Genomic DNA, 9,363 nt, shown 5'->3' on the forward strand with positions numbered 1-9,363 from the left:
CCTCGTGGGGCATCAATGATCATGAAGAAGGTGAGAGATCAGCCCAGTACTACACGGCAGGACCTGGTCAATGACCTGAAGAGAGCTGGGACCACAGTCTCAAAACCATTAGTAACACACTACGCTGTCATGGATTAAAATCCTGCAGCGCACGCAAGGTCCCCCTGCTCAGGCCAGCGCATGTCCAGGCCCGTCTGAAGCCAATGACCATCTGGATGATCCAGAGGAGGAATGGGAGAAGGTCAAGTGGTCTGATGAGACAAAAATTTATCTTTTTGTTCTAAACTCCACTCGCCGTGTTTGGAGGAAGAAGAAGGATGAGTACAACCCCAAGAACACCATCCCAACCGTGAAGCATGGAGGTGGAAACATCATTCTTTGGGGATGCTTTTTCTGCAAAGGGGACAGGACGACTGCACCGTATTGAGGGGAGGATGGATGGGGCCATGTATCGCAAGATCTTGGCCAACAACCTCCTTCCCTCAGTAAGAGCATTGAAGATGAGTCGTTGGTGGGTCTACCAGCATGACAACGACCCGAAACACACAGCCAGGGCAACCAAGCAGTGCCTAAGTAAGAAGCATCTCAAGATCCTGGAGTGGCCTAGCCAGTCTCCAGACCTGAACCCAATAGAAATCTTTGGAGAGAGCTGAAAGTCTGTATTGCCCAGCGACAGCCCCGAAACCTGAAGGATCTGGAGTAGGTCTGTATGGAGGAGTGGGCCAAAATCCCTGCTGCAGTGTGTGCAAACCTGGTCAAGAACTACAGGAAATGTATGATCTCTGTAATTGCAAACAAAAATATTAAGTTCTGCTTTTCTAATGTATCAAATACTTATGTCATGCAATAAAATGCAAATGTTTTTTTTTTTAATTCATACAATGTGATTTTCTGGATTTTTGTTTTAGATTCAATCACTCACAGTACCTATGATAAAAATGACAGATAAAAATGACAGTATTCTACATGCTTTGTTAGTGGGAAAACCTGCAAAATCGGCAGTGTATCAAATACTTGTTCTCCCCACTGTACACTGAACAAAACTATAAATGCAACACTTTTATTTTTGCCCCCATTTATCATGAGCTGAACTCAAAGATCTAATACTTTCTCTATGTACATAAAAGGCCTATTTCTCTCAAATATTGTTCACAAATCTGTCCTAATATGTGTTAGTGAGCACTTCTCCTTTGCAGAGATAATCCATCTATCTCACAGGTGTGGCATATCAAGATGCTGATTAAACACCATGATTTTTGCACATGTTAGGCTGGCCACAAAAAAGGCCACTCTAAAATGTGCAGTTTCACTGTATTGGGAGGGTCCGGGGGGTCCAAATACCAGTCAGTATCTGGTGTGACCAACATTTGTCTCACGCAGGGCAACATCTCCTTTGCATAGAGTTGAGTGTTCATTTTCTGTATGTTACAATTCCTATCTTTTTTTTTTGTTGTATTCAGTGTTCCTGTTTCTTTCTCTTATTTTTGGACTTTCAGTTGTTGTAGAAGGGCTCGTAACCAATGATGTTACTGTTAGGCTACACTTGTGTTTTACGAAGCATGTGACAAATTATGTTTTTACATATTTTTCTGTCTCTCTCAGCTGTGAACAAAGTGTGGCTGATCAACGCATAGCTCTCTGGTCTGTCCACTGAACAATCAAACATAATTTGTTGCTTTTTGTGTATAATAGATTTCATCTCAGATTCAAGTGGCTCAATGATTCAAATTATTGAATTATTCATGTACATTTGGCTTAATTCCACATTGAGTATTTTATAATTGTTATATGGCCGTTATTAAGCCTATATATCATTCTTCTTTTCTCTCACTCGCTCTCTCGCTTTCTCTAGTGTGACGATTTGCGAGAAGTACAACTGCTCATTATTTCAACACAGACAGATATTTATCATCATCAAGGGTTTCAGTGAGATCCAGTAGACTCCATAGTATCATGTTTTTCTGTAAAGAGGGCTGGATTCCACTCAGCTATAGGTTCATCACACTGTGTAATCAGTTCATGTCTCTGATAGTGCATTTGCCAAACAACACTTATTTCACAGGAAATGTCATGCAGGACATATAGAGGGATGTCAACTTCACTAGCAAAATCAGCTGTAGTTAACAGCTCTTCTATCTGCACTAATAAAATTAGACATTATGGTCACAGTTATTCTGGTTTTGGGTTTGATACTTAAATAATACTACACATGACATGTATTTCCTGAAGACACATCGAGGACATTTGGTTATTCAGTTGTTATGTATTAACCTTTTTGACAGGCAATGATTTTTGGATTCATAGTTTTTATGGATAATTACTGAGAACTTCACAGGAACAACAGTTGAGACAGAAAACACCATGTATTAGTTTAAACAGTTACTGGAGAATGAATGCACACCAATGTCTTGGCATTAGGTTCTGCTCTTCTGGGGTTACTCATTGCCATCACATGATCATGTATACGATACTACAAACAATAACATCACCGTAATATTATTAATAACAATCCCCATAGGGAATGAGCAAGGTACACAGTATGGATCCCCCCACAAAGGAAACACAGAACCAAACAGGTGGCGGCAGAGGTGGTGGGTGGATCTGCCCCGGCATGCCAGTATGAGATCAGCATATCAGACTGAGTAACCTGACAATAAAATGGACAGGTATGCAATCCAACCTTGTGACAGGAGTTATCTGAGGTCAGCCGATGGCTTGCTGTGCAATTACTACTCAGGTTTCCTGGCTGAACTGGCTACAGTAATTAGTGAGTTAATCCTCTCAGGCCTACCAGTGTGTGGCATACACGTATGTTATCCTTTTATTTTGGATTGATCTTATTCTTTTTTATCCCACACATGTTCTTTTGTATGCCTTGTTTGATTCCAGCTATTGTTCAGGTACTGTAGGAACTTATTTCTGAACATAGAATTATCAAATAGGAGAGAGAGAGAGAACAGTAATATTGAAAAATGGTATGCAATTACGAATAGCATTTGTATGCACAGCTGCAAAGAATCCCATTGAGAAACAGAGCGTAATCCTACATTTTTGATTGGTGGGTTAAATATAATATTTTATTTGCACCGATCTCACTATTTCTATTACCATAATCATACACTGGTATCAACCTAATCATAGTCCTTTTATGCTTCTGTACACTGAATATGCAGACAAGTGAAGACAGCCGTGTGACTGCTTAATTATCTATGAGAAGACAGGGGCAGAGAACTTGTTATTCTGATCTTTTCTGGAATTGCCTTAACCTGCTTTCGTGTGTCATCACTCAGTCTTTAAACTTCTTCCCCAATGTCACTAACCTGTCAAGAAAATGGGCGAACAATTATCTTTGCCTGCCCAGATTGTCTCATAGATGTCCATCCTAATTTAGCTCAGGTGTAAGTAATCACATTCAACTGCAGATCAATGTCTGTCGGAGTAGGTGTTCAAGACACTGGAATATAATTATAACAGTTAAAAAACCGAATTCCACTGCAAATGACTGCAACGCCCTAAAACGATCTTTTTAAATATAATATCATACCTTGAGATGAGATGATATACATTTTGTGCTTTGAAACAACAAAAAAAAGTGACAAATCTAAGATTCCAGCAACTTAAATGATATGAAACTCTAATATCATTCAGTGTTAAAACACATTAAACTGAGATGTTTTGAAATATCCCATGTGGTTTTATACCACTTGACCAGGAACGCATACCAGAAAAACCTTTTGGTGCTTTGAATTGTAGTTCGTGCAGACTTTATTATATCAACATTTTGAAATACCTAAAATCAAGATAGAATGTGCAAGGATATTAAACTATTTAATTTTTAATAAGTTCACTCAATAGGCTCTTATAAATAAAAATGGAACATTTTTTAAATCATTTTACACATTTTGGCATGGCTGATTTTTTATTGGTGGTCGTGTCGTTTGCATAAGTGCCTCTTTCAGTGTAGGGCTAAAGTGAGTTTATTTTACTTTTGTATGGTGCATATTTTTCCATTCACAATTGTTAATTCCCTGTGAGACATTATTTTACCATCTTGAACATTATTCTTCATTCCCAAGAAGAGAAGTCTTTCTTCTTTCAATAAATTAGAGTACAGCCAGTTAAGTTTGTTGTAATATTTGTTGTAGCCCTTCTGATAGATACCATTTTAATTCAATCTAAGGAGGATACTTCAGTGAGTTCCATTTTCAATCCACTATTTTTGACACTTTTCTGGTCTTTTGAATGTGTAATGTTATGTATTGATCTGGCATGAAAATGCACATTTTGAATACATTTGAAGGCTGTGTGACTTTCCGTACCACTCGCCCTTAAGAAACAGCCCTATCACTAATGATCCTCAATTAGGGACAAGAGCTGATTTCCTGCAGGGAGAAGGAAGTTCTGTAGGACTGAATAAGAGCAGGGTAGAGGTTTTCATATACGCTCCTGTTCAGATGTTTGATGTCATATAGAAATGTCCTTGTTTTCAAAAGAAAAGAAATGTTTGGTCTATTAAAACATCATATTAATCAGAAATACAGAGCAGACACTTAATGTAGCTGGAAACAGGTACTTTTTTATGGAATATCTACATAGGCCTAGAGAGGCCCTTTATCAGTAACCATCACTCTTGTTCCAATGGCAAGTTGTGTTCGCTAATTCAAGTTTATAATTTTTATAGGATAATTGATCATTAGAAAACTAAGAAGCCTGTGTTGTTTATCTGCTTGATCATACACAAGTTATGTGAATCTAACATTTCATAGAGAAAATTGTAAAAATAAATAAAACATCCCATAATTATTGGCAACCTTGAATTTAGGACTTTGTGACCCTTTGTCAAGAAAATATCTGAATCATCTCCAATGATGCTTGAGGAGCTGAAACAGCATACAGAAAGGGATTTGAGACCCTTCCTCCATACAGAAACTGTCAAGATCCTTCATAGTCCCTGGTCCTTGCTTATGAACCAGGTGACCACAAAAGCAAAAGCTTGATTCTAAGGTCAGCGAACCATTTTCATGTGGATGTGAAATTGTGCTTGGGATCGTTGTCCTGGTGGAAGATCCAGTGCTGGCAGAGGCAGACCGGTTTGAGCCTACAATCTCCTGTTACTTGATAAGGTCCATGTTCTCATGTATCCAGGCCAGGTTCCCACAGCCTTTGGAAGTACAACAACCATTTGCAAAAAGGTTGGGACACTTAAATGCAAATAAAAACAGAACGCAATGATGTGCAAATCATTTATCCTTACATTTAACTGAAAAGAGTAAAGACAACATCAAATGTTGAAACTGAGAAATGTGATTATTTTTTGGAATTGGAATAATTTTTTGATGCCACCATCATGTTTCAGCTGCTCAACAGTTTGGGGTCTACTTTGTCGTATTTTTCATTCCACAATGTGCTAAATGTTTTCAATGGGTGACCGGTCTGGACTGCAGGCATGCCAGTTTAGCACCCAGTCTTACTACAGAGACATGGTGTTGTAATACATGCAGAATGTGGTTTGGCCTTGTTGTGCTGATAGAAGCAAGGCCTTCCCTGAAAAAGATGTCTGGATGGCAGCATATGTTGCTCCAAAACCGGTATGTACTTTTCAGCATTAATGGTGCCTTGACAGATGTGCAAGTCACTGATGCCATGTGCATTAGTTGTGATAGTCCACCAGTTTAAGATTTTCAACATTACACAGTGTTGAGTGAAATGTGTTGCTGGCATCAAATTCAAAGTGGGCATATATTTTCCAGAAACAAAAATATGTCTCAATTCCTGGCAGGTTCATCACAACTTCAGTTGTTTTACATTTCTTCATTATGGCCCTAATAATGAAAGATGGATATTTCAGGTGTGTACTGTAGATATGTTTTTGCCGGATTTGAGAAGGTCAACAACTTTGTGTCATTTTATTTTGTCTAAGTTGATGAACAGCAATTACACTTTGTCACCACCTTTTATTTATATTGGGTACATTGGGTACCAATGGAGGGCATTGTGTATAGTAAAGAAATCAGTCCCTTTCATGGATCAGCAAGGCGTGAAGAAATCCTACCTCCTGCTGTATCTTGGTGCTTGAGACTGCCACAAGGTCTATTCTACAATACATGTAATAATGATGCACTTAGCAGGCACTTTCATCTAAAACCGCCATGCAAAATTACATGAGTACTGGCATTGCATTCAAATACAGAATTACATATACACCGTGTCCTTTGCAAAGCTTCCTGTGTTACATTGTCTAATAAAACATTTGTTAATGTGTTTCAAGAGACCTACCTCATTTGAATATCAAAAATGTTTCTTTAACAAGAAAACAGGCTGTTGTCAAGGCTTGGTGGCAAAAAGCCCCTAAAGGGCAGATTTACTGACCTACAAACACGCTAACAGGAACCAGCACGGCATACAACATCTCATGGAGAACCAATAACCAACAGCAGAGGAATGAACACAGCAACTTAAATAGGATCCCCAATTGGAGGCAGGTGTACATCATTGCTGTGTATTAGGGAGAACAAAAAACACCCGAAGAGATGCCTAGAGGCATCAATCTCTGTCACGTCCTGACTATGGCCCCCAGCCCAGTGCAGAGATGGCTAGGGGCACAGCCAGGACGTGACAGCTGTTGACAAGATAGTGTTGATTTATTCAGTATACCTCAGCAGTAATGGTATTATATAAACTACTAAACATTTTACTGACTATGGGAAAAACAACTAAAACATGGCATGGAGTGTTTCATTCCCAAAAGCTATAATTACCAAATGTTATTGTTTAAAGCTTTTCACTATGGTACTGGATTCAGTGATAGAATTGTATTTTATATTGTTGAGAAAAAGGGCAGAGTACAGAAGGTGAGCTGAGGAATTCAGGAGCAGCAGCCGAGGACGGATCATCAATCTACACCAGGACCTGAGACGGATGACGTACAACTACCCCCCTCCCCCCTTGGTGTTAATCTACACCAGGACCTGAGAGGGATGACGTACAAATACCCCCCTCCCCCTTGGTGTTAATCTACACCAGGACCTGAGAGGGATGACGTACAACTACCCCCCTCCCCCTTGGTGTTAATCTACACCAGGACCTGAGACAGATGATGTACAAATACCCCCCTCCCCCGTGGTGTTAATCTACACCAGGACCTGAGACGGATGACATACAACTACCCCCCTCCCCCCTTGGTGTTAATCTACACCAGGACCTGAGACGGATGACATACAACTACCCCCCTCCCCCTTGGTGTTAATCTACACCAGGACCTGAGAGGGATGACGTACATCTACCCCCCTCCCCCCCTTGGTGTTAATCTACACCAGGACCTGAGAGGGATGACGTACAACTACCCCCCTCCCCCTTGGTGTTAATCTACACCAGGTCCTGAGATGGATGACGTACAACTACCCCCCTCCCCTGTGGTGTTTGTCTATGAACCGAACGAAGACCCTAGTAAAACAGAAAACTTTCAACAACTCTGTGAAGAAATGGGGAGGGCCTACATAGACCCCAAATAAGGACTATGGGAGGGGTGGTAATATCTGGGGTCATGTGATAATGATAAACCAATCATTGAACAATGTTGTATAATATGTATATCCTTCATACCCAAAGGGAGGGAACTGAAATATGATATTATGGTAAACCAATCAATGTATAGTTACGTAAAATGTGTACCTCCCTCATGAACCTCATGAATAAAAAACTTTATAAAAGGGCCTGGAGAGTCAGATAATGGTTCTTTTTTGCTTTTTGAGAAAAGACTCGAGAAGAGTTGATCTGACTCTTGGTTATTGGACCCTCCCGGAACCCAGCATTGTCTGTACTAGTTATTGACTAAATAAAGGTAGGAACATGTAAGAGTTTCCCTCTTGGTCTCTGTGTGGGTGTGTGATTGTCAAATGCTTGATCATAATTCCCCTGCCTCTGAGCCGCAGCCCTGTTTTTACTAGAGATAGTAGTCAATGAGATTCTGCATACTCCATAAATCATAACTTAGACCTAGAGATAATATCAGTTCCCGTCCAGGTCCCTTGCAGGCCACTGAGAGAAAAGGGTAGACGCGATCGTCGGTGAGAGGGTGTTTGGTACTGTTTTGCGAGTTGTGAGTTATAGCTGGGAAATACCCACCCAATACCTTGGAGAAAACCAGAAAATAGTTTAAATGGACCACAAGGAGACCTAAAGGCTATATAAAGCCAGCGCAAGTACGATAGGGGTGACTCTCAGTACCTCAGGCTCAGTGAGTGAACCGCTTCTAAATAAGCACAACTATAAATACCGGGTGGCAACATAAAAAGTTCCTCCGTCAGATGATTGATCAATAGGACCGTTCTAGACATAGGACGCGTGTCATAAGCCAGGGGGGAAGTTAACTGACCTTGCAGTGGGTCAATTTACGCCTTACGCTACATTCCAGTGCCTGGTAAACTGTGTTTGGTGTTCCCTCCAAAGATGTAAAATTAAAATTAAAAGATCCCAGGGAAAGTGTGAAATTACCAAAGACACTTGGCGCCGTCACCTGATTAAAACTGATTTTTGATAAATAACAGGAGGTATGTTGATCGGGTGATCCCAGAGGTAAAGGCCGCGAAAATATCTATTAGCTTACTTGATGGTTTCATTTCAAAGAGAAATGTTTTATTTTTTTGTATCAAAACATTCTACTTTATATCTGCCCAGGAGGGATTAAGACAGTATGGGGAACGAGAGGGGAAACCCTCTGAAACTTCGGCTGCCAAAGTCAATACCCATGAAACATCCACTAGGATGGTGCCCTACCTCAATGGTTTGTTTTCTGGTTTTGAGTCCTCCCTCACTTCCTCCCTTGACAAAATAAAAACAGAATGCAATGATGTGCATATCATTTGAACCCTATATTCAATAGAAAATAGTACAAAGACAACATATCAAATGTTGAAACTGAGAAAAATCTGCCCACTTTTGACAGAGGCAACAAAACACTGGAATTGTTGTGTTATGCTAAAAAACTAAACCTGGGGAATGGGGAGGATGGGGAGGATGGGGAGGATGGGGAGGGGTTCACCACTCTGTGAAAGACTATGCAGGCAAATAGTGCAACAATTTAAGAATACAATTTCTCAATATAAAACTGCAGAGTTTGTGGATCTCATCATCTACAGTACATAATAATGTTAAAAGATTCAGATAATCTGGAGAAATCCCTGTATGCAAGGGACAAAGCTGAAAACAAACTGTGATCTTCAGGCCCTCAGGCGGCACTGCATTTTAAGAACAGACACGATTTTGCAGTGGACATCACTGCATGAGCTCAGGAACACTTCTGAAAACCATTGTCTGTGAACACAGTACATCGCTGTATCCAAAAATGCTAGTTAAAACTCCTTC

General features: G+C 40.2%; 1 long non-coding RNA gene across 1 annotated transcript; it reads right to left on the reverse strand.

Annotated features, from left to right (window-relative positions):
• Positions 1–4,631: 4,631 nt before the first annotated feature.
• LOC105014875 lies at positions 4,632–6,408 on the reverse strand. The gene is made up of 3 exons (XR_828344.4): positions 6,277–6,408; positions 6,053–6,095; positions 4,632–5,161 (listed from the first exon to the last, which is right to left on the reverse strand). It is a non-coding gene; the product is annotated as an uncharacterized LOC105014875 (long non-coding RNA).
• Positions 6,409–9,363: the final 2,955 nt, after the last annotated feature.

The sequence above is a fragment of the Esox lucius genome, chromosome 14 (assembly GCF_011004845.1).
Source record: "Esox lucius isolate fEsoLuc1 chromosome 14, fEsoLuc1.pri, whole genome shotgun sequence".
Lineage (NCBI taxonomy): Eukaryota > Metazoa > Chordata > Actinopteri > Esociformes > Esocidae > Esox > Esox lucius.